The 25,407-nt window shown below is 53.9% G+C and overlaps 1 protein-coding gene across 3 annotated transcripts in view; it reads left to right on the top strand.

Annotated features, from left to right (window-relative positions):
- Nucleotides 1–1,926: 1,926 nt before the first annotated feature.
- FBLN2 (fibulin 2) overlaps nucleotides 1,927–25,407 on the top strand; it is an 89,236-nt gene continuing 65,755 nt past the window's right edge. For all 3 annotated transcript variants that reach the window (XM_049641073.1, XM_049641074.1, XM_049641075.1), the window contains exon 1: nucleotides 1,927–2,029. The gene's annotated coding sequence lies outside the window, so the exon portion shown is untranslated. The remainder of the gene's footprint in view (nucleotides 2,030–25,407) is intronic.

Below are 25,407 nucleotides of genomic sequence, written 5' to 3'. Positions count from 1 at the left end.
GCCAGTCATGAGGATGCGGGTATGTGCAAAGGCCCTTGGGGAAAAGCAAGCTCCAGCTGGCAAAAGGGCCCAGAGAGCCCAGGGTTAGACAGAAAGCTGGGGCAGGCTGGACCGACGTTCTCAGTTCAGGCTTTGGCCCTCCATCCCCTCCTGGCTCTTCTGTGGTCAGCCCCGTCTTCGCCCCTGGGCACTTCCTGGCTTCGTCTCCTCCCGGCCACGTGACCTTGAACAAGTGGCTTCCCTTCTCTCTGCCTTTGCTCTTGGCGGCCTTATCCTTGTCCCGGGCTACAGCGAGGACTCTGGGTGGGGGTGGGGGGACACGGCTGCTGCCCAGATGGGAGGTGGCAACTGTTGGGCTACCTGTCTCCGGGCAGGTGGAAGACGGTCCTGGAGGTCCTGGTCTGGGCTTTGGGTCCTAGAGGTGTGGCCCCGGGACTGAGAAACACAAGGAGACCAAGAGATAGAGTCATAGGGAAATGAAGAGACCAAGGAAGAGAGAGTCAGATGGAGAGACAGAGTGGTATGAAAGCAGAGACAGAGGCACGGACAGAGACATGGAAAGGAGAGACAAAGTGGGGGAAGAGTGAGAGACCTGAGAGAGAGAGACCCGGCCAAGATTCATGCAGATAGAAGTTGATTCACAGCAACAGAGAGAGAGAGACAGAGACAGACGGACAGACAGGTAAAGATGACGTGGCCAAGAGAGGACCACAGAGAAAGTTGTGAATGTTCTAAATGCCCCTGAATTGGACACTTTAAAATGGTTAAAATGGCGAATTTTATGCTGTTGTGACTTTTGCCACAATAAAAAGAGAAATCGGGAGACAGAAGATGGCAAAGAGAGGGACAGAGAGGGATGGAAGGACAGAATTCCTGGATCCTGACTCTCTTCGGGGCCGACAGGCCTTTGGGACGCTAGAGAGTGGGAAGGGACTGGGGGCTTGGGGTCCCTGTGCCAGAGTCCAGGCCTGCAGGGCCCAAAGGTTTGAGGGTCAGTTCTGTTCCACCTGGGCTGTTCTGGGGCTAAATGTAGGACTGGCAGCACCAGATTTTGCTTGTGTGTTTTGGGGATGAGGTTTCGAGCCCTTGGCAGGGAGGAAGTGGGGGGAGGCTAGCTCAGGGCCAACTGCCTGCTCCCCACGGGGCCTCCTGCCAGGCACAGGCTCCTGGTCCGCTCCTAGTCAGACCGGGGGATGCCCCACTCTGCCTCAACTCGGGGCATGACAGCCACAGTAACTGACATTTTAGTTTCCCTTTTGCAGTGTGTTCACTATCTGTTGGGGCCTGTGGTGTGGGTATGACACCCGGTTCTCCTGGGCTACCCATCACCAGTCCGGGTTAACCCATTCAAGAGATGAGGAGGCTGAGGTCACACTGGGGTCACAGGCAGCTAGCTGGATGCGCCGAGGAAAAGGACAAACCTGGACTGCCCCGAAGCCGGGGCTGGGAACCATCTGCCCAAGGACCTGTGGTAGCAGTGTGCAGGTCAGGCGGAGCGCGGGAGCTCCCAGGGTGGGCAGCAAGGGGGACGGAGAAGCATGCCTTCTGCCCCTATCACACCGCCTGCCCCTTGGCAGTGTGGTACCCACACCCTCAGGCCCTCCCAGCGTGCCCCGGTTGCTGAGCCCATCTCCCAGGTGGGAACACTGAGGCCCAGGCTGGCTGAGGAACTCGGAGTTTAGACCGGGCGGGGCAAGAGGGGTGCTGGGTGGGTCGGGTACTCAGGGCTCCGTCGCGGACGCGCCGGGGGCGGGGGGGGGGGGGGGGGGGGGGGGGGGGGGCAGTCTCTGGGCGTCGGTTCGCATGGCTCCGCTCGCCGCCAGAGGCACGGGCTCGGCCCCCTCCCCGGCCCGCGGCGAGACCCCGCCCCGGAGGCGGAGGCAGGGGAGGGGGCCCGGGGCCGACTGGGGCCGCCCCTCCGCGCCTCCGCCCCGCCCCGCGCCGCGCACAGCCGGGGCTCGCGGCTCTCGACGCGCCGACGGCCGGGCGGACTGACGGACGGGCGGCCAGACGTGCGGAGCGCCCCGCGGTGAGTGCGCGCCGAGCCCCTGCCGCGCGGGGTCCCCACCTCCTCTCCCGCGCCGCGCCCCCGCCAGCTCGCCGTTCGCCGGTGTGGGCTTGGGGGCCCTCGGACGCCCCGACGGTTCGGCCGCCCCGCGGACGGGCGCCCGGAGCCACGGGGTGTCCACACCCGCCCCGCCGCGGGCTCGCCATCCCGGTCCCGGTCCCATTGGACGGATGCGGGCACTGAGGCCAGCGCCGGGAGGGGGGTGCGGGGGGTCTCGGGGTCCGCGGGCAGGGTCCCCCCAGCCACCCCCCCTCCCTGCCCCCTGTGCTGCCGCCCCTTCCCTCCGCTGCACCCAGCCGGTCACTGCCCCCCAGCCCCAGCATGGCTCCACTCCTTCCCTAAGCCCCCTCCCCCTCTCCCCCTGCCCCTCAGGTCCCTCCGTCGTCGGGCACCACCCCCACCGTCAACGCTCACATCGTCAGTTCCCCCCCCCCGCCCGTCACGCTCACTGCCACACAGGCACCCACACCAGTATCCAGAAGTTCCTGCACCCTCTGCCTGGGCGCACCCACCATCCCTCACCCCATCCCCCCAGTCGTAAAGTCCCGTGCTCAGGGCTGCCCCCCCTCCCATCTCTCACACACATGATCCGGGTCCTCACACTCATCTCCCACACACACGTCGCTCTTGCACACCCATGCCTCATACACACGTGCCTCTCGCTCGGGTGTCTCCCAGACACGCACGCCTCTCTCACACAGTTGTGTCTCCGTTCCACGCGTGTGCCTCCCCTAACACGCATGCGTGTCTGCCACACGTGTGTCTGTCACACAGGCATATCTATCTCACATGTGTCACACACGTGTCTCGCGCGTAGCTGGAGTAACAAACATCCCCGCACGCACTGAGTCTTGCACAGAGTCACAGATGCCGACAACTTCATGGTCCCCCTGTGCCCTGACACTCCCGACTCTAATGGGCACTGCTCTCCTGAGTTTGCTGGGAGCCAGAGTAGGGCTGGGGGAGATGTCTCTTGGCTGAGGCTGTCTTGCCCTGGGGCCTGGGAGGCTGTGGGAGCACTGAGAGCCTAGGGAGGGGCCTTCGGGGATGGGCCAGACTCCACCAGCCTGCTCACTCCTTATCAGCCCCTGCATCCTCTCCCCTTCCCCCACCCTGCTCTCCCAAGCAGGGTTGCCCTTTTCTGTCTTTACTGTTACCAGGTGATTGCACTTGGACTGGTCCAAAGCTGGTGTGAACCAGCAGGTGTTACCATGGCAAGCCAAACCAAAAAAAGATTTGGGTGCGGGGCATCACCCAGAGCCCCTCGAATAGGGACTGGTCTAGGTCCCTGGCAGAGCAAGCCCCCACAGTGGTCCCGGCGGCATGGGCTTGCAGCTGAAAGATTGGGACCCTGAGCCTGCCTCACCTTCCCCACATGCAGATGAGGGTGAAGACCCCCGCCAGGAGGAGGGAGGGACCTGTAAGTGTTGCTCCCTCCACTTTCACCCTCCCCTCCTGCATCCAGAGCTGGAAGATGGGGGAAGTGGGCAGGGAATGGGTGAAATCAAAGAATCTTACTCCGGCTGTGCAAACCTGCCAGCCTTAGCTTTGACTGGCTCTGTGTGTTTTGTTTGGCTCTTACCATGTTGTTATTATTTTTAAATATTTAATTAGCTGCCAGCGTTTGCAAATTGGCAGGTTTCACATAAAAGTCCGGATTTCCATCTTCACTTGAAAAATCGCAGCGCCTGGCAGCTCAGGGTCCACGTCCCCCTGCGGTACCCATTGGCTAGGGCTGCCTGCCTTCTGCCCCTGAGGGTGGGAGGGAGCACCATTTGGCCAAAGTCTCCACCAGGCCTGCTTGTACGTTCTCAGCTCCTACCTGCCTTGCACAGGCCTCTGTGTTGGCTGTGCCTGCTGTATAAACTAGGCTGTTTTTGCTGCCTTGCCCACCCTGGAGGGGTCTAGGCTAGTCCACTCACCCATGGCTGGGGAAGCCTTGAGTGAGCCTCATACTTCTTCAGTGCATTGAAAGGCATGCTAGGGCCTGGACCACAAGGCATCTTTGTGGTGATGGCGGGCACTTTCTGCTGGGCTGTGGGGGACAGTGTCCTGGGAGCCCCATGGAAGGGAGGCAGTGATCTCAGAGCCAGACCTTGACCATCACATTTCTTCCTAGATCCTGTCATTGATTCTGCAAGGTCACATTCTTACCCTGTTTGACAGATGGGGAAACTGAGGCTTGGAGTTTTCCAGCAGACACATGGTAGAGCTGGGATCTCAACCCAGATTTTCCTGACCCTACAGCCAAGCTCTTTGTCCCCCCCTCTCTCCCTCCCCCCAAGGAATCCACTAGAGGAGGGACTCGGTCTCATCCACCCTGGGCGAATTCCCCGAGTCAGGTCCACGCCTGGCACACGGTAGATGCTTAATAACTGCTTGTGGAATGACCGAGGGAAGTGTAGCTGCTTTCTCTTCAGGGGTCAGGGTAGAGCTAAATTCAGGGCCTAAAGTGAAGAAGATTTCATGCAAACTGACCGACCACCCAGGTTCCTTTTATCAGCCTGAAAGCTCAGCAGTTTTCTGTGCTTTTTAAATTGTACTATTATTTTTTTATTTTATATAGAGAGAGTGAGGCAGGGAGAGGGGGCAAGGGCAGAGGGAGAGAGAGACCGAGAGAGAGGGCCGGGGTAGAATCCCAAACTGGCTCCACTCTCAGGAGCTTGATCCCATGCCTGTGAGATCATGACCTGAGCCAAAATCGAGAGTCGGATGCTCAACCGCCTGAGCCACCCAGGCGCCCCTCTGCTTTAGTCTTTATGGTCATAGTCTCTGTGACCCCGTGACCACCAGGGTGAAGATTCCTGAGTCTCAAGTCTGTATGGCCTCAGGAGCATCATCGTGTGCTGTGTTGGACGTCAGGTTTCACGTTGGCCTTACATCTGGGGGCCGTGGGTGTGAGCATTTTCCTCAGTAAGCCCAGGTCGGCCTTGGTGCCCAAGATGCCTTGCAAGGAGGGACTCAGGTGGGGAACAGGCTCCAGCTCCCGGCTCCCATTCCTTGGGTGGCCTCTCCATGGGTGGCATGGGTGGGGCAGTTGCTGTGTTATTTTAAGACCTAGTTCCCATGCTGTCTCTTGTGAGCACATGTACGTGGCTAAATTCACGTAAGTGAAGTGCCCTAGTGATGTGCCACCTCCTGGATGTTTGCTGGCCTGACTGAATGAGGACCCGCCCTTCCAGAGTGATTGGGGGTGATGGGCAGCCCTGGCCTCTTCCTCATACTTGCTGAAGGTTTTCTTTCCTGCTGGGCTGTACAAGGTAGTGCAGAGGGCCCGTCCCTCCCTTCTCTGGGCCTCAGTCTTACCTTCTGTAAAGTGGATATCCTCTGATGGCTTCCCGGTGCTCATGGTCCTGAAGTGGGGAGGGGAGGATGGAACCCTGGGTTCTGCTCTCCAGGAGGCATTTGGGTGTAGCCCGCCTCCCAGGCTTCCTGAACTCCGAAGGGCCCCCCCCCGGACGAAGGCCTGGCCCCGGGATGCAGTTCAGTTGTAGCTTGCAACAGGATTCTGGCCGCTGTGCTCCCATGGTCTCATGATCTCTGTGAGGGCTAGCAGGAATAATTCTGTCAGGCGGGAGCTGTTGCAGGAGCTTGGCTCCCCTGGGCCAAGTGCGGGAGTCACATCCTAGGTGAGGCACCGTCCAGGTAGGGACTCACGGTGGACAGTGCAGACATTGTCTTTGCTCCCATGCAGTTTATTTTCTAGTTGGAGGGGTGAGGTGGGGTGAGTCAGGTGACAAATGAATTAGGTTGATTTCAGATGCTGTAGAGAAGTTTAAGTCCGCAGGACAACCAAATCTAGGTGGGCAGGGAGGGTCCTTTGAAGAGAGGATTTCTGAGCTGAGACCAGAGTGGTGAGGGAGAATGCCAGGCAAGGGGCACAGCTAGTGCAAAGGCCCTGAGGTGGGACCCTGCTTGGTGTGTGTGAGGGATGGAAAAGAAGGAGGTGGGAGTGGGTAAGGGAGGGGACTGAGGAAGTGAAGAAGGGGCAGGGCAGGGAGTTTGAAAACTACTGAAAAGTTTTGAGGGAAGGAGCAGTGAGATCTGATTTCTGTTTTATTTTATTTATTTTTTTAACATTTATTTATTTTTGAGACAGAGAGAGACAGCATGAACAGGGGAGGGGCAGAGAGAGAGGGAGACACAGAATCTGAAACAGGCTGCAGGCTCTGAGCGGTCAGCACAGAGCCCGATGCGGGGCTCGAACTCACGGGCCGTGAGATCATGACCTGAGCCGAAGTCAGACGCTCAACCGACCAAGACACCCAGGCGCCCCTGATTTCTGTTTTAAAACACACCCTCGAGCCATAAGATCAAGAGGCTTGTGCCAGGCCCCGTGTTGGGGTGCAGTTCTCACCCTTGAGAAGCTATGGGCGGGTGGGGGAGACAGGTCTGTGGGCAGACGTTTGAGATCCAGGGTGACGGATGCTGGTTAAGTAGATGTTGGCACAGCCTCGCCATGGAATATTATGCAGCTACAAAAAATGAGGATGCTCTCTGTGGAAAGAAAGTTCTTTCAAGATCTGTTAAGAGAGGAAAACAAGGTGCTGAATGGCATGTAAAGCATACTATTTAAAAAAATTGTTTATTAAAAATTTTTATTTTTTAATTTTTAAACAAGTTTTTTAATGTTTATTTATTTTTGGTATATATATAGAGAGAGAGCGCAAGTGGGGGAGGGGCTGAGAGAGAGAGAGAGACAGAATCTGAAGCAGGCTCTAGGCTCTGAGCTGTCAGCACAGAGCCTGACGTGGGGTTCAAACCTACGAACTGTGAGATCATGACCTGAGCCGAAGTTAGACGCTTGACCAGCTGAGCCACCCAGGTGCCCCTAAAACATGCTACTCTTATTTCAAATAAGAAAAACAAATTCATGGGACACTTGGGTGGCTCAGTTGGGTCAGCGTCTGACTCTTCATTTTGGCTCAGGTCATGATCTTGAGGATTGTGAGTTCGAGCCCCATATCGGGCTCTGTGCTGACAGTGTGGAGCCTGCTTGGGATCCTCCATTTCTCCTTGCTCTTTCTGCCCCTCCCCCCCCCCCCCCAAAAACGAATAAACTAAAAAAAAAAAAATAAGAAGAAAGAAATACAAATGCACATTGGCTTATATGTGCATAAAGAACAAGGTTCACTGGTGTGGTTACCTGGGGGTGGGGGTGGGTTGGAGTGGGCAGGTGGGGGCCTAGGGTGCAAGGGTTAGGTGACACCTCCCACGCTGTGCCTTGTTTATATTTTCTGCTTTTTGAACCATGTGACTGGATTGCCTGCTCAAAACATCAAATTAAAAAGCAGTTGGGCAGTTGGTGGGTGACTGTTGGTTTGTGAATTTTAAGTGGGAGTGTTTGAGGATGGTTTTTAAATTCCCTGCTTTACTGACCTTGTTGTTGAGCAGACGGACTTCTTCCTGGCATGACATGCAAAAGTTTCCACTGTGATCAAATTAGATGGTAACAGAGTCACTTTTTGCAAAGTTTGGCCAATGGACAAAAGAAAAATCCCACCCTTTTTCTCTCTCCTTGTTTCTTACCCCCTTTTCCTGTGGGTGTGTTTCCTTCTGGTGATTTGACTGCTGGCTCTTCCTGGCGTGGGCACCATGGCATTGACTGTTCAGTCCTGAGACTGTTTCCATAGTCAGCCCCCCGACCCCGGGCTGGCTACAGGTCCAGAACCGGGGGCACTCAGGTGCAGGAAATCCCCTGCTTTGGCATCCTGTAGGGTTCAGATTCGCAGTCCTGACACTCACAGGCTGTGCTCCCATCAGGCCAGTGACTTACCCCACTGAGCCTCAGTTTCCTCCTCTGTAAAATGGGTGTCATATCTCTCTCTGTTAGGGTTAACAGAAGGAGAAAATGAGATCACTCATTCCTTCATTCAGCAGATATTTCTTGGGCATCCACTGGGTACTGGGTTCTGGTTTAAGTGCTGGGAATAAGTGCCCAAGACAACATCCTCTGCCCCCACAGAGCACGTTCTGGCAGGAAACACACACAGGAGACTTACGGGTGCTCACTGTGATGTCCTGTGCTGGCCGTGCATGCAATGAAGAAATGGCAAAGCTGGTCCAGGACTGGGAGGTGGGGTAGAGCATCGGAGGAAGCAGTGGAGCAGACACTTTGGGTGGAGTAGTCACAGCAGGTACAAATGACCTGGAGCAGATGGAGATCAGGACCCCCATGCTCAAGAAGAGCCACTGGTAGGCCAGGTCTGGGGGCCACAGGAGGGCTTTCATTTTTATTCTTGGTGTGACACATTCAGTTCAGGGAGGGGTGAGCTCTGAATGAGATTTAAAACTTTTTATTATTATTTTTTTAAATGTTTATTTGTTTTTGAGAGAGAGAGCATGGGGCAGGGGCAGAGAGAGAGGGAGACACAGAATCTGAAGCGGGCTCCAGGCTCTGAGCTGTCGGCACAGAGCATGACACGGGGCTCGAACTCACGAGTAGTGAGATCATGACCTGAGCTGAAGTCATACGCTTAACCGACTGAGCCACCCAGGTTACCCATGTTGAGATTTTAAAGTTCCGCACCAATGGGCTGTTGGGGGAAGACCACTGGGGCCTAGAGCTGGGCCTTATGGGGCAATGGCGAGTAGTGGAATTGTGGTCATTCTCTGGGAGGGTTAGGAACCATGGCTGAGCATTGCTTTGAACAGCCAGGGAAAGGCTTGTGAAGTCAAGGTTCCTGGTCAGTGGCTCCCTGGACATCACGCCAGGGATGTGTGCCCAAGGTTTTGGGGTGCTTGCAGTAGCCTCTGGTGTGGGGTGGCTCGGTGTCCCTCCCATGCTAACCCGAGGGCCCCAGGGATGCACACAGGCAGTTCTGACATGCTTCAGTCAGGGCTGTCCCGAAGGACAGCCTAGAGGTCATGAGAGCCAGAGAGGCACCTAGCTGAGTCTGGCAGTGGTCTGGGAGGGCTTCCTGGAGGAGGTGATACAGGCACTGTGATATGAAGGTAAAAGGGTGAGAGAGAGAGACAAGGACGGGAGAAAACCCAGCGTGTCTTGGAGAAGGGCAGGTGGGAAGTAAGGGTGTACTGGTGGACTAGACTCCGACAATGGAGCACCTCACATCCTGGTCTGTGAACTGGAGCTGGGCAGCCTGGGGGCATTTCTTAGAAGAGGACGGACGTGGCCAAAGCATTAGATGGTCCCTCTGGCAGCCCAAGCACGAGGGTGGGACCGGAGGGGGTAAAATGGTGGGTGGAAGTCCTGTGAGAGTGACAGGACAGGGAAACTGAGGCTCAGAGAGGGGGATGCCTGCCTGTAGTCACACGGCAAGTGGGGAGGAGGAACTGAGCGGGAGCCAGGTCTGTCCGCCTCTGGGTCCTGCTCCGGATGGGCTGCCCTTTCATTACAGGCACGGCTGGCACGCACTGCTCATTCTCCTGCTCCGGTCGGGTCCCTTCCCGGGGCCCCTCTCAGGTCAGGTCATGCGTCATTTTGCACCATTGTCCTCACGGTTACTGGAATTTGGAAACACTGCAAAAATGCCTCTGTCTTCTCATATATGGAGATTGTTGCAAAGAAAGTGCTGGTTTGGGGAAAGGTTATTTCCTTCCTTGAGGGTGGGGAGCCTAGCTTTTCTGGTGGGGGGGATGCTGCGTTGTAGGCCAGAGTGACCCCACCCGGGTCACAGTGCTCGTGAGGAAGTGGGCCGCCTGCCTGCCCGGGGCTGGGAGACTTGGCCGGGCCCAGAGGGTGGGGGGCAGGGGCAGTGCACACCCTTGCTCCTGGGGAGTGGGACGGCTGCCTGTGGCCGCGGCCACTGGAGGCTTCTTGCCTTCAGGCAGACCCTGGCCTCCTGGGCCTTTAATCTCACCTCCTAGGGTTTCAGTTTCCTCATCCCAGCTCTGCTGTTTGATGCCCAGGAGTGGCCTAAAATGTGGGAAGAGGGCCTGACGTGTGGAGTGACAGTGGGGTGAGGGCTTTGCCAGGCCAGGGAAGCAAGGAGGGTGCTGGCACACGTCCCATGACCCTGGATAATGAGGGCCGTATCTCCCAGCCTCAGCTTCTCCATCTGTGAAGTGGGCCTGGTGGTCATGGCCTGCCTAGTAGCCTGAGTGTGCAGATTGCAGGACATGTGGAAAGCCCCAAGCACGGCTCTTGGTAGGTACACAGTGCTTCTCTGATGCGTGCTAGCTAGGCTCTTTGAGTGCCATGACCCCATTCTCCTGTCTTGTGTCTCTATATTCTGATCACTGAGATGCCATGGTCTGCGTAGGGGCCAGCCCTTGGCCTTGTGGTCAGGACACATCAGTTATTATTATTATTTTTTAATGTTTATTTATTTTTCAGAGAGAGAGAGAGGGAGGGAGAGAATCCCAAGCAGGCTCCATGCTTTCAGCACAGAGCCCAACACAGGGTTTGAACTCATGAACCATGAGATCATGACCTGAGCCGAAATCAAGAGTCAGACACTTTGGGGCGCCTGGGTGGCTCAGTCGGTTAAGCATCCAACTTCGGCTCAGGTCATGATCTTGAGGTCTGTGAGTTCAAGCCCCGCGTCAGGCTCTGTGCTGACAGCTCAGGGCCTGGAACCTGCTTCGGATTCCGTGTCTCCCACTCTCTCTGTCCCTCCCCCACTCTCACTCTGTGGCTCTCTCTCTCTCAAAAATAAATAAACATTAAAAAAAATTTTAAGAGTCAGACACTTAACCGACTGAGCCACTCAGGTGCCCCCAGGACACACCAGGCCTTGATGAGTCTCCCAGAGCTCTTTCCTCAGCCTGGGTCTCCCATCCTGGCCCTGAATTCCCAGCTGTGTCTTCGGTCCCTAAGTGAGTTCTAGGTGACCCAGAAAATTCTGTTCTTCTCCTGTCTCCTCATAATGAAAATACAACATTAAAAATACTGTGGTAGAGAACTCTTAGGACCCCTGAGAACACCTCCCCAGCCCCCAAAGAGTCTGTAGCCTGAGTCCTAGGGACCAGGGAAGGAGTCTGAGCAGGAGAGCACAGCCGGCTGGGAATGCATGGGACAGGCACAGTGGGACAGGATCTCGGAGGACCAGGGCAGCACAAGGGGTCAAGGCATGGGTGAGCTTGACCTGTGCCAACTCCTCAAAGGCACAGACACACTGTACCTTCCTTGACCCCCCTGCAGGCATGTGCGCATACACACGTGCACACACACACACACACACACACACACACGGCCACAGCTCTTCACTGTGGTTTCCTCATCAGCCTTCCTGGTCCTCGGGAGCTGAGAGATTAGCTGTCCTCGTGGTGGTTTGGTGCTGGCTGAGCATCTCAGTGTCCCTTATCTGCTCCCCTGGCATGTCCTCAGAGCGGATTCCTTCAAGTGTTGTCTGACCATCGGCACCCCAGGGTCTCTGGCTGCTGTTGTCTGATTACAGGGGCTGATGAAGGCAGGCCCCGTAGGGGGCCTTGTGTCCTTTCTTGGGGAAAAAGCCAGTGGGTATCGGCTTCCCTCTTCTGATAAAGGGATAATTAGCATAATACTAGCACATTTTCTGCCGTATTTCCCAACCTCCTGTGCCTTGATGTTATACATAGTATATTTTTATTCTTTATTTATTTTTAATTTTTTAAAAAAATGTTTATTTTTGAGAAAGAGAGACAGACAGGCAGGGTGTGAGCAGGGGAGGGGCAGAGAGAGAGGGAAACACAGAATCCGAAGCAGGCCCCAGGCTCAGCTGTCAGCACAGAGCCTGATGAAGGGGCTCAAGCCCATCAACTGTGAGATCATGGCCTGAGCTGAAGTCAGACGCTTAACTGACTGAGCCACCCAGGTGCCCCATAGTATCTTTTTAAAAATCCTTCCCCTGTTAAATTTATTTAAAAGGAGATCTTTTGTCACAACAGTAGACAAAAAAATCAGACTTGCCCTAAATCAGCAATACCCATGAAAATGCAGGTAACAGCCTCTGAGCAGGACTTTGGGTCCTATAGCTGCTTCTGTTCCCTGCCTCAGCCTGCGGCTGTGGGACCCGCCCTTTCTTGGTACAGAGGAAGGTTGGCAAGTGTCAGGGAGATGTTCTCTGTGAAAGAGAATGAGGAGGGGGATAATTACTGTCCCCAGGCCTCTGTGACCCCTGCTTTGTGCCTGAGATCTGACCTCACCCTGCACGGTCTTCTGTAGCCCCACTTGGACAGACCCCTCTAGCTGGTCATGCCGCACCTCCCGTCTGCTGGGGACCCCCCTCCCACTTTCTGGGCGCTTGTTGGCATGTTTCCTGCTGAGCAGGGCCGTGAGAGGAGGCTGCAGTCCCTCCAGCAGGGATGTCTTCTCTGAGACCAAGTCCCTGGTTCTCAGGCCAGGGGGGCGGGGAGCCTTCCCTGAGGCGTTGGGTGGCCCAGGGTCCATGCCAAGGGGGTAAGGGGCTGGGGCCTTAGGGCCAGGGCTCCAGCGCTGAGAAAAGAGGTTGATGGTACCTGGTGAGGTGAAGCTGGGCCCAGTCTTTGGGTGACATGGGGAATTTAGGCCTGCCTAGGCAGCAAAGTGCCTCGCAGGCTGTGAAGTGCAGTGAGCGGATGCCATTAACGTTCCTTCTCATGGGTAATGCCAGTAACACGCACAGTAATGGCCGGTGAGCCCTTAGTTAGCCACGTGCCCTGGCGTGAGGGAAAGTCCTGCCCTACTCCCCTCACCCCTGCAACTTGTTTTCTTGAACGGAGTGGCTGACCTTACCCCCTGACGAGGGAGACAGACTAGTTTACTGGAGTGCTGGCCGTGGAGAGGGTATGGTGACGTCAGTTGCCTGTGCCTGAAATGTCCCACTGTGACCCCAAGGCAAGACATGCCTGACCCAGGTGTGCTCCCTTGGAATGGCTCTGGCTTCCTGTGCATGGGCTGGGAGCAGTGACCCTCCCTCGGTTCCAGACCTCGGGGGTCTCACAGGGATGGTAGGGCCTGAGCGTAAGGCACGGTGGCCCCGCCACGCCCTGGGCTCTGTCCCTCAGGATGGTTTCCCCTGTTCCCGGCTTCCGAGGGGGCCTATGTGTTGTGGGGTGAGGGATTTCTCCTCCATGTGGAGTTCGCTTGAGGCCTCTCAGGAGGAGCAGAGGGCTCCGCTGCATCGTCAGGAAAGACTAGGGACCTACTGGCCCCAGAAGGCTGCAGCTAGGGACCCCGATGCCGCCAAGCCTGCCTGACACCCCAACTTTGTTTTGTCTCTGCTTTTCTCTGTGCACCTGGTTGATTCTCTCCAGTTGACTGAAACGTGCCTGCCCTCAGCTTGGAGGCCTCCTGGCTCACAGTCTCTTCCACCGGATGGTCCGTATGTTCCTTTAGTTCCAGTTCAGAGTCCCAGGGAAGAGCCCTGATTGGCCTAGCTTGGGCGAAACTTCCACCCCTGGCCAATGGGCTGTGGCCAGCAGTGGGGTCGTGATATTGACATGGCTCTCTGGGCTGTCTCCAGACGGTCCCTGAGAACTGGCCCTGAGTGGAGCAGACTGCCAGTGCCAGAGGGGCCTATGGCAGGGACCAAGTTTACTAATTCCAGAAACAAACATTCTTGGAGTCATGTCAGCAGCAGACAACACGGTTGCTAGTCTGACTTTCTCATCATAAGTGTCAGGATTATTTTGATCGTAGGTGAGAGAAAGTATCACATAAACAAAAAAGTCATGGAATGGGGACACCTGGGTGGCTCAGTCAGTTAAGCGTCTGATTCTTGATTTCAGCTCAGGTCGTGATCTCACAGTTTATGAGATTGAGCTCCAGGTTGGGTTCCATGCTGACAGTGTGGGGCCTGCTTCTGATTTTCTCTCTTTCTCTCTCTCTCTGCCTCTCCCATGCTTATTATGCTTGCTGTCTCCCAAAATAAATAAACTTAAAAAAGAAAAGTCATGGAATGAAAAGTACAGGGTGTAGTTTCAGGCTTGGCTGTATCCAGGGGCTCTAAAGATGCCCTTAGGACTGTGTCTCCATCCTCCATGCTGTGTTATTCTCAGGCAGGCTCGGCCATGTGGCAGTCAGGTGGCCTGGCAGCTCTGGGATCATGTGGTCCATGTAGCCCGAGAGAGGACGGCTCCCCAGAGGGGAATTGGGGTTCTCTTGCCAGGAGAAAAGGGCCAGAATCCCCACAGCATCACTGGATTGCTCTGTATAAATGGCCTACACTTTCTTTCCCCATTCCTATCTTACTTGAGGGGCCCATGTGGGCTAGACCTTCATTAAATAGGGAGTTGAGAGAGGGGGTGGGGGCTGTGGGGTCTTGGCCTCCAACCCAACCACACTCACCCCGTGGTGAGGATGTGGGCAGAGTCCGTTACTCTCCGAGGGTTTGGTCTAACCCTCTTGTTGACATCCGTGAACCCTGTGAAGATCCTTCTTGTCCGTGAACCCTGTGAAGATTCAGGCACTCCATGTAGAGAGTGCAGGGGGGTCAAAAGAAGCATCTGTGAACTCTGAGGAAAGCTTTCTCAGAGGAGGGGATGGTAAGGGGATGGGATGAATAGGAGTTTGCTAAGAGGAAGAAGGATGTGCCTGGCAGAGGGAACCGAGGAAACGGGCAGATTTGAGGAGGTGTGACAGATTTAGAGTAGCTGGGAACAGTAATTTTTAAAAATATTGAGCATGTATTGAGTGCCTGTTGTTTGCCAGGCACAGTGCTAGGGTCTCTACGTCATCTCCTTGAGTCCCTTCCCTACCCCCCATCCCCTACTGCCCGTGTTGCTGAGAGGCTGCTTTGATTGGGCCCATGTGCAGATGGCTTCTCAGAGGATCACACACTGGAGTGGCCCAGCAGCCTGGGCGAGTCCAGAGCTCAGTCCTGCTTGCTGTCTGTCTGTGCTGTGGCGGGGCGGCTGATGGCACCAGGGGGCCCAACGGTTATGTCACAGCCTGGGCCAGAACCCACCATTTGCTGCACACTGCCGCCCCACTGGCAGCCCTGAGAAATTCCTGAATTTCGGGGCCGTGCGAATAAATAGGGGCGCTGGGCACAGCAAAGGCCGGAGGGAGTCACAGAGTTTCGCCGGCTGGTGCCTCCTTCCAGATGCCGCGGCAGCCAAGGGAGCCTGGGGCTGCTGTGGGCCGGCCCTGCCTGCTTGTCTCCATCATCTCCTCCTCCTGTCTGTCTGTGTCTTGTCTGTGTGTCTGCTTGGCTTTTGGTCTTTGCTGCTCTCTGTCTGCCTTTCTGTCTCATCTCTTTCTGCCTGTCCCTTTACACTCCACCCCTGCCTTTCATGGAGTCATGAGGCTCAAAGAGCACACATGAGAAAAGGACTTCTGTATAAAGGGTGGGTGCGCACCTGCGGTTATGGTGTGGGGCTCCCAGCTTGGGCTGTGACTCTCCAGGTGACCTCAGGCAAGTTTTTGCCAATTTCGAAAACCCTTCTTGAGGGGGAGCGCCTGGGTGGCTTAGTGAGTTGAGTGTCCGACTTCGGCTCAGGTCATGATCTCACGGATGGTGAGTTCGAGCCCCCTGTCAGGCTCTGTGCTGACAGCTCAGAGCCTGCAGCCTGCTTCATATTCTGTGTCTCCCTCTCTCTCTGCCCCTCCCTGATTCATCCACTCCTTCTCTCCCTCTCTCTCTCTCTAAAATAAATAAACACTAAAAAAAAAAAAAAAAAAGACCCTTCTGGGATGAGTGTTGAGAACACTCACGTTTATAAGTCATCCTGTGTCTTCTGTCAGTCCTTTTCTGGGGCCATACACACTAATTAATCTACCCACCCACCCAAAGCCTTTTGAGCACCTGCTGTGGCCTAGACCCTGGGTCAAGGCTGAGCAGGAGGGCAGGATTCCTGCCTCAGAATCACAGTCCAGTTGGGGAGACCAGAAGGTGGGCATATCAGTGTAAGATGTCAGCTCCTAAGTATGGGTAAGGAATCTTCCAGTCTTGGCATTCCATCTGGTTAGGTGGGGGATAGGATCTCTGAAATGCGGTTGATGGCAGAATGAGCCTGTCCAGGACAGCGTGTGGTGATGTCAGCAGGGCTGTCTACACTGGGGCTAGAGAAGTGACGTAGGACCGGATGGGCTCTGTTGGAGCTCTGAACAAGGTGGGGGGCCAGGGATGTGGCAGGGAGCAGGAAGCAAGTCCCTGGGGTGTTGAAGAGACAGCGTGGTCTGGGCCAAGGGGAAGGGGCAAAGGTAAGGAGAAGGGAATGGTCAGGAGCCTTGGGGAGCAGTGACCCACTACCTGGGGCTGGAGAAGGGGAGGATGGCCCAACATGTGTGAGGTGTGTGTGTGTGTGTGTGTGTGTGCATACGTACGCATGCACACATCCTCCTGTATTCTCTCCCACTGGCCTGCCACAGTGCCTAAAATCCCACCTCTGTGTTCCTTTGGGAAAAGCATTACATTCCCCCAAGGCCAGTTTATTTTCTGGGAGTGGGGGATGGGTGAATCCATTTCCATAGGAGCCTGGCAGGTGGTCCTTTTTACCAGAAGGAGCTGACTAGTCTCAGAGCTTTTAATCGCAAAATGTCAAATTTTACTGAATTTTTTTCCCCAGCATCTAGTGAGATGATCCTTTAGGATTTTTCTTTTATTGAACTGCATTGATTTTTTAATATTGAACTACCCTTGCATTCCTGAGGTAACGCTGTTTGGGCACAATATATTATTATCCCCATAATATGCTGCTGGATTCAATTTTCTGGTATTTTATTTAGGACTTGGCAGCTAGATTCATAAGTGAAACTGGCCTATACTTCTCTCTTCTTATAGTATCCACGTCTGGTTTTGGTATCAGGATTTTCCTAGTCTTACAAAATGAGAGAAGGCCACCCCTTTTCTTTTTCTAGGCCCTGGAACAATTTTATTTTAATAGGATGGAAATTATTGTCAGCTCTGACTATGCCATGCCTAGGGCTAGACTCTGCACATAATTCTTTATTTTAGCACACAGCACCCTGTAGGGAGAGCATGATGCTTCTCATTTAACAGATGGGGAAAATGAGGCTCAGCTTCTGGTCTGTGGTCACACAGTGGGAATCTGCTCAGCTAGGCTGTGAATGTAGGCCAATGCGACGCTGAGGCCTATGCTTCCGAGCTATTCACCGTGGCCAAGAATTGTCTGAGATGCTGGCCTATAGGAGAGCCTTTGGCCTTGTTCTAGGGTTTTCTGGGGGGTCTGGGAAGAGCACTGATTGAGCATCGGGAGAACTTACCTGTCTGCTGCCCGACCACCTGTGTACCCACCTACCATTCATGCCTCCACTTGTCTACTGATCCATTGCCTGCCTGGTCATTGAGTTGTGCCTCAGCCATTCATTCCCATGCTGATACACCCACCCATTAACCCACCTTCCCCTCCGTCTGTCCTCTGTGTGCCATCCATTCACCCACCCATGTATCTATGATCTGTCCACCATCGGTCTGTTCACCCACCCATCTCTTCATCAACTCTATCTACGTACCATTTCACTTACCCACCCACTAATCCACCTTCTTATCCATCCATCTTCCACCTGCTACCCACTCATCAGCCACTCACCACCCATCCACCCATCCACCCACCCATCCACCCATCCATCCACCCACACATCTATCCATCCATCCATCCATCCACCCATCCACCCATCCACCCATCCACCTACCCACCCAGCCAGCCAGCCATCCACTTGTCCATCTATCTACAAGGCTTAGCCTTAAAGTAGGAGCTGGGATTTTAGTCTTCAGAGATTCATAACAGAGGGCACCCTGGTCTGGGGCAGCAATATAAGCAAAGATGAGGGGTTGGGAACCAGAGTTTCCAGTTTATCAAGAATTGGGTGAATGGAAGACAGCAGAGGGAAATGGGCTTGGAAGATAGGTGGGGCTGGATGGTGATGGACTTTGAATGCCACCCTTAGGGGTTTTCACTTTATTCCTGGGCCAGGGGTCTTCAACCAGGGGTCTGTGAGACGCCTAAAATGATACACAGCAGTTTTTGGTATTTTCCCGTTTTTCTGTTAAGACTCTCAATTGCAAGTGACAGAAAACCTGGTCCCGGTTAGTTTAACACGCTGGGTTCCTGTCAGTTTTTCAATTAGGCGTGGCTGGGTCCAGGTTCTCCACAGCTATCACTGTTTCTGTTTTCCCCACCTCTTGCGTTTTTCTTGTTTGGGTGTTGGTGCCATCCTCCACCTGAGGATGAGATGGCTTCAAGGATCCTGGACACTAAATCACTTCATGTCCAGTCCAGTGGGAAAGAGAGAGACCACTTGCCCCAAATCTCACCTGTATTGGGTCTCTTGGGCTCGTGCCGGCCTGGTGTCCGGGTCTGAATTCCGCATGTCGTGACAGGAATAGGAAACCCTGATAGTGAGGGACGGGGGGGGCTGGGGGGGGGTGGATGCCAGAATGAAGCCCCCAGGCTGCTCTTGGAAGGCAGGTAAATATACAATGGGATGGTCAGAAACCACCCCCTGTCCACTACCAAGCTTTGCTCACATTTTCCCTTTCATTGGTGGAGGGTGGTGTATTATGCATAGCTTTTCCTGGGTTCTCCAAGGGAACCATTCAGGATGTTGAGCAGGGGTGTGAGATCTGACGAAAAGCCTCCTGAGGGTGGGACAGGGCGGGCTGGGTGGAAGATGCCTGGATCTCCCGGAGAGAGGGAGAGGTCAAGGGTGTGACACTGCCCATCCGTCTGGGGCCGGGTGGAGGGCGTTGGACGCCAGGTGGGGAGAGCAGTGAGCTCAGCGTGGCTGTGGGCAGGCCCATTTCTCATCGCTCCTCTCTGGGAGCATTTCCTCTTTCCAGAGTTGTGACTTGTGGGGAAGGAAAATAGCAGCTCCCTCCCGGTGCCAAAAGCAACATTTTCTTTCCTCAAAGGTTGATTATAAGTCATGGACATTCATCTTTGTAATTTTTCACCTGCTTATGTTGGTAATGAGATTAGTGATTATATACACAGGGTCAGCTCTCGCTCAGCCTGTAAGGAGCTTTTTATTCATTTCCTTTTTTTTTCTTTTTTTTCTTTTTTTTAAAGGGAGGAGAGGGTAGGGAGGGGAAACTACCCTGGCTGTTCTATTTGAAGGATGATTTTTCACAGTGTTTTCATGAGCTCACCCCTTTGGCCATCCCCAAGGGCCAGTGAGCATGTGAGGACACAAGGCTCCCTGCCCCTCTCTATGGCCCCCCCGGGGCCCTGATGTTCCTCAGCACTCTGCACCCAGCTCAGAGATGCGGTGTCCCCCTGCACGCTGTCCCCAGCTCCTCCCACCTCCTTGGGGATTTCAGGCCACTGACCTGTGCCTTCAGCCTTGCCTGGCTGTCCGCTGGCACACTCCCGCTGAGGCTCTCCCAGACCCCCACCTCCCGGACAAACCCTTGGCCCTGTAACCCTTCTCCTCACGGCCAGCCCTGTCTTCTTGCAAAGGACGCCAGCAATTATAAAGACTTTCGCCCACAAGGAAATGAAGGAAAATAAGACTGCAAAGACGGAAGCCAAACGTGATCACTTTTCTTTTGGTAATTTGTGACTGTTTTTCACACCCCCCCCTCCCCTCCTTCCCATGTCTCTGCCAACACCCTCTCTCACTCTTGTTTTCTTTTCCTGGGCTACTATAATTGGCCCTTTTTTCTTTTCTTTAAAAAAACTCTTTTATTGTAAAAAAGCACACATACAAAGAAAGTACATAAAAGTCAGCATACCTTTGAACAAACCCTCGTGTAACCACTACCTGGGTGAATCGAGAGGACCCCCGCCCACCCCCAGGAGCTCCTCTAGCCCTTCCCTGTCTCCCTCCCCTGACCAGGTACCCCCCCCACCAGACTTTTATGGTGACCATTCTAGCTTGGCTTTTCAGTTCCGCCTCCTATATTTGCATTCCCTGTATGATGTTGTTCAGATTTGACCTGGTTTTGGACCTTATAGACTGGAATCTTCCTCAGGCTCCTTGAAAAGGATGTCTGCAGTTCCCTCTTGAATTCTCAGTGTGCTGGACGCAGTGCTGGTCCCCACCACCCTGTTGGAACAGTGTCTGCTAAATGCACTAGATGCTTCGCTGAGTTCTCTGGGGGGCACTGCACCTGGGGGACTGGTGGACCTCCTCTTCAGAGCTTCTCTCTTTTTTCAGTTTCACACCGCTTCCTCCACCTTTTCTCCTCTTGCTGCTCACCTCGCCATATCCTGCTCTCTTCTTTGTTCCTTGCATATCAGCCACAGTGTGTCAGGCTGGTTCCTGCCTCAAGGCCTTTGCACATACTGTTACCTCTGCTGAGATGCCATTTCCCAGATCTTTGCATGGCCACCACATTTTTGCCAGGCAAGTCTCAGCTGAGATGTCGCCTCTCACATGTGGTTACTCTGACCACTCTTGCCAAAGAAGGGTCCCGGTCCCTGTTCTAAACAATGCCCGTATTATCTTCTTATTTATTTGTTCCTTGTCTTTTCCCTCCACCAGGACATTGGCCCCATTTGCTGGTTTTGTTTTCTGCCACATCCCAGTACCTATAATAGGAGCTGGGAGGTAGCAAGTGTGTGATAAATATCTACAAGCTAAAGGACTCTGGCTGTATTCCCTTAGCTGGACAGACCTGGGTTCAAACCCCCATGCCACTTTTACTGGTGATCTGACCTTCCCTGGAAACTCTGGGGCCAGGGTTTGGCATTGTGTTGGCACTGAGGAAGTGATCGTTGAATATGAACCTAGCCAGCAGCTAAAATCCCCGCTAATATTTTGTGCCAAGAACAAGTTTATTTTTCTCGATGAACTAGATGACTTCCTCTGATCAGACAAGGAGCATTGGATCATCCTTTGATTTCCCTTCTGGCCTTGGCTGCCAGGAAGCTTACTATCAAGGGGAGGTCTCAGGAACAGCCCTGGTTTCCTGTTGGGCCTTCAGTGCAATCCTTCTTTCTTTGCCTTTCTGTGCTCTCTAATAACTCACTTCTGGCCCCACAGTGCGTGCGTTTTTGCTTCTTACTGTAGTAAAATACACATACCATAAAATGGACCATCTTAGCCATTTTTAACTGTGCAGTTTGGTGGCATTAAGTACATCCACGCTGCTGTGCAAACATCACATCTCCTGGACTTGTGTCTCTCAAACTGAAACTCTGTCCCCGTTGGACAGTTCCCCACCTCCCCCATCCCCAGCTCCTGACAGCCACCATTCTACTTTAAGTCTCTGTGAGCTTGATGACACCAGGGACCTCATATAAGTGGGATCATACAGTATTTATCCTGTCGTGCCTGCTTATTTCACTTAGTGCAATGTTCATCCGTGTTGTGACTTGTGTCAAAACTTCCTTTTTAAGGCCAAGTAGTATTCCATTGTATATAGAGACTATATTTTATTTATCCACTCATCGGTTGATGGACACCTGGCCTGCTTCTCCCGTTCGGCTGTTGTGAATAATTCTGCAATGAACGTGGGTATGCAAATGATGTTTCAGTACATTATTTCTCACCTTTCTGAGCTTGGGGTGATCTCAGACTGAATTCTAAATTAAAAGTAGGTGTTGGGACACTTTGTAGGACTGTACTATTTTATCTGCCTCTGCCTGGTGTGTGTGCATGTGTGTGTGTGTGTGTGTGCGTGTGTGTGTGTGTGTGAGACGCTGTGGCCATTGCTGGTGCCCTGTCTGGTCCCTGTCACCTGGGGGCACACTCATCCCCCAGCTGCCCCAGGTATTGGCTGCTAGTGGCTCCCACCTGCATCCTTCTCCAGATCCTCATCCTTGGCCCACAGGTCTTGCCTCCCACTGCATGCCCGGCAAGTTATCCTTCCCCCTTCGACCTACCGTGGCCCTTGGCCAGTGACTGACTGAGGTCCCTGAGTGGGATGAGCCCTGGGGAGCCAGTCGCACTACAAGGCTCCCCAGGGACCAGGCTGGTGCCTGACTCTAGCCAGTAGCACATCTTTGCCCAGTGTTGTCCCCTCTGTCCCTTCCCTTTCTTCCAAGAGTTGTCCCCCACTCAGTCACATGCATGAGAACCCATGTCAGGCTCTGCTTCTGGGGGTCTCCGTGAAAGACAGCTTGTAACTCCCACATTCCCCGCTGTGGTTGTATATCTTGTACGACTGAGATGCTGTCAGAATCTGCTAGGATTGACATACTGTGGCCTACTACACCATCTGGACAGTAGGGGGATCCTTGCAAGGGGCAAAATCCCCACTGTCTGCCACTTAGAGAAGAGGTGGGTCCTAACCCAGGAGACCAGGACTTTCAGGAGGTGACCCCGGGCAGGAGGGAGCAGGAATTCCCACCTCCTCTGGGCCTCCATCCTTTGGGTGTGGACAAGAGAAGCCCGAGGCCCAGGAGGGTCCGAGGGGATAGAGAGGAACCAGGGAATCCACTGATGCCAACGGGGAATGACTGTGGACCTGCCGTGGACCAGAGACACCCTGCTGTCAGGTCCTACCTTCTGGTTTTCTTGGAAAAGTTGGGGGTCTAGTTTCAGTGCAAAGTCTTATTTTTTTTTTTTTAAATGTTTATCTATTTATTTTGAGAGAGACAGACAGACAGACAGAGAATCCCAAGCAGGCTCCACGCTCAGTGTAGAGCCTGACGTGGGGCTCAATCTTGCAACTGTGAGATCGTGACCTGAGCTGAAACCAAGAGTCAGACGCTCAACCAACCGAGCCACCCAGGTTCCCCCAAAGTGTTCTGGTTTTAAATGTTATCATTAAGTTCATTATACATTAATGACACTGAAATGTTATAACATCAGCAACTAATTTCAAAAGCACACATGGGCCCCCGAACGTGGACGGTGAGCAGACGGCTGGTTTGTGACCCTCTCTGGCTGGACTTGTGGGGGGCAGGGGGGGGGGGGGCGCAGGGGGCAGCTGTGTGGGCCGGGCTTCTGGAAGGAGCAGGGCCAGGTGGTCCTGATGACTCATGTTTGTAACTGGTGAGTCTACAAGTGTCTTGTGTGTTTATTTCCCTTCTGTCATCCCCAGGTGCTTGAAAGTCCCATTGTTTTCATATAGCTGTCTCTTGTGTAAAAAGAGAGAACCCCCTGTAAATATTTAAAAAGTTTTGAAGCCATACCAGCACCAACCTGGGCTTTTCTTTCTGTCTGGGGTTTCCTGGTAAAAATGTGGGATGCCCAGTTAAATTGGAATTTCAGATAGACGATGAATAAGATAGACAAGACATACTTGTGCTAAACAATTACGCGTTGCTTATCTGAAGTTCCACTGTGACTGCATGTCTCATGCTTTTATTTGCTGGCTTTGGCAAGCCTGCTCTTGTCGAGACCAGAAGAATCAGAGAACGGGCGAAAGGAAGCATTTCCTTATCTTGTGATTTGACGCTGTATAGAGCCAGACCCCGCTTTTGATAACGGCCCTGGCGATGAATCGGTGTCTCCCAGGGCCATCTGGGGGACACCAGGGTGGCCTGGCCAGCCCAGACCATTCTCATCTGGGCCTGCTGTGGATGGGAGCTGTAGGAGGTGCTGCAGAGATGTGTGTTTGAGTTTGGGAGCAGCAGCAGTGAGGGCAGCAGAGAGAGGAGCTTGCAGACAGAGCGAGGGAGGGTAGCTGAGGTTTGACGAGCACCCAGGGCACCTCTGACTCCGCTGTGCCAGGGACTTCCCTTCCTGATGCTGCCAGCCCCTGGAACCCTGCGAGGGGTGGTGAGAGAGCAGGCATGTCTCCACACAGTGCGCTTAGCCACCTATCTTGGGGGATGCTCCCTGGGAAGGGATCCTTCCTGAGTGTGCACCCACCCCCACCCATGAGAACCTGACCCAGGCTACATCAGAATGCCCACTGGCCCCACCCACAGCAGGTGTCTGATCAACAAAGACGGAAGCTGTGGCAGCCCAGACCGTGACTGCGACCCCCCCACCCCCCGCTGGTCCTGCCTGGAGGCCGCTCTGGGATCTCCAGTTCAGGGAGTCAAAGAGTCACCCCTCCTGAGCGGGACACACTCCCGGATGTGAGTGTCGGTGGCTTCCTGGCCTTCAGTCCCCCCTACACATCCACTGTGGCTCTTCGTTGTAGAGAGTGGCAAACGGAAACAGAAGAGACCCGAAAGGACACCAGACACCCATCACCTAGATCTCACGGTTGTGAACATTTTGCCATTTTGCTTTTGACCTTTGTTCATGCTGAAATATATTAGGGCACATTACAGACACAATGACCAAATTAAGTATTAATAAAAAAGGTGAAGTATTCATCTTTAAAAAATGCCAGCGTGTGCCAGCCATCACACCTCACAGAATGATGGGCTGCTCCTTACTCTGTCCTTGCAACCCCTCAAGTAGCTGAATGTCTTTCTCATGTGGTTAGTTCACACCTGGGGCCGATCAGGACCCCACACAAATTGGGCTGCTCTATCTCAGGTCTGTTTCCTCTCTCTGCTTTTCCTATGTGCCGAACAGGCAGGGGGCATTTGTCCCGTGGGGTGTCCCCCCTCTGGATCATCTGCTTTTCATTGCTTAGATCCCAGTCGTTCTGGTTACCTGTCCCTGCATCACCAGCGACCCCGACCCTTGGCAGAGGAAAGCAACAACAACAGCAGCATGGAATTTGCTCAGGAATTCAGGCTGCCTTGGCCCTTTATTCAGCTCCACATGGCATCAGTTGGGGACATTAGTGGTGTTCACCTGGCCTCTGGGCTGATGGGGAGCATCCAGAGTGGACTCACACGCCCAGTGCTGTGACCAGGGGGGATGGATCTTGGGCTCATGTGGTCTCGCTGGCAGGGTGGTCACACCTCTTCCCTGGTGGCCCAGTGCCCTCAGAGACCCAGGTGGAAGCTGCCGGGCCTCATCCAGGCGGCCCTGCATCCCCACTGCCATTCCCCTATGGGAGGAGTTGGGGTTCTGAGTCTCATTGGTGTTCCCAGGCCCATCCCTCAACCAGTCACAGTGGAGAGGGGATAAGCTTTGTGGATTTGGCTGAGTGTGGTCATGGGACTATGCCCCACCCTGGAGCTGGGTGCAGGAAGGACCCCCCCACTGAACCCTCCCTGAGGCTGGTGGGGTTCCTGCTTGTAGAGCGGGCCCAGTTAGGACGTGGGATTCTTTTTGTTTATTCAGCTAGACCTCAGGCACTAATAGTTAAGTTAATTATACTCCTCAATAATAACACACTATTATCTTGGTCTCTGCAGGGTCCCGCTTTTATTTTATTGGTTGGTTTATTCCCATTATCTTTGCTCCCCACGCCATTCCATTTCCCCCACTATGGCAGACATCCAGTTCTGCTCAGTGCGTTTCTGTTTGCCTGCGTTTTGCAAATGGTGTATTTTACCTTGGGCGGGTGTATTTTTACTCCGCATGAACGGTGTCGGGCTGGCTTGTGCTTTTTCTTACCTTTTCCATTTAGTGTTCTGTTTTTAAGGTCCATCCTTGTTGCTCTATGCACACCAAATCATTGACTTAGAGTTCTGTAGGGTCTTTGTGGGTGTGTGTCTGTCAGGGTCCTAGCCGGAAACGGGGTGGGGGTGGGGCTCACACGGTTTACCAG

Source organism: Panthera uncia, chromosome A2, assembly GCF_023721935.1.
Source record: "Panthera uncia isolate 11264 chromosome A2, Puncia_PCG_1.0, whole genome shotgun sequence".
Taxonomy (NCBI): domain Eukaryota; kingdom Metazoa; phylum Chordata; class Mammalia; order Carnivora; family Felidae; genus Panthera; species Panthera uncia.
The sequence above is the reverse complement of the archived record's forward strand: the minus strand, read 5'-3'. Positions and strand labels throughout refer to the sequence as shown.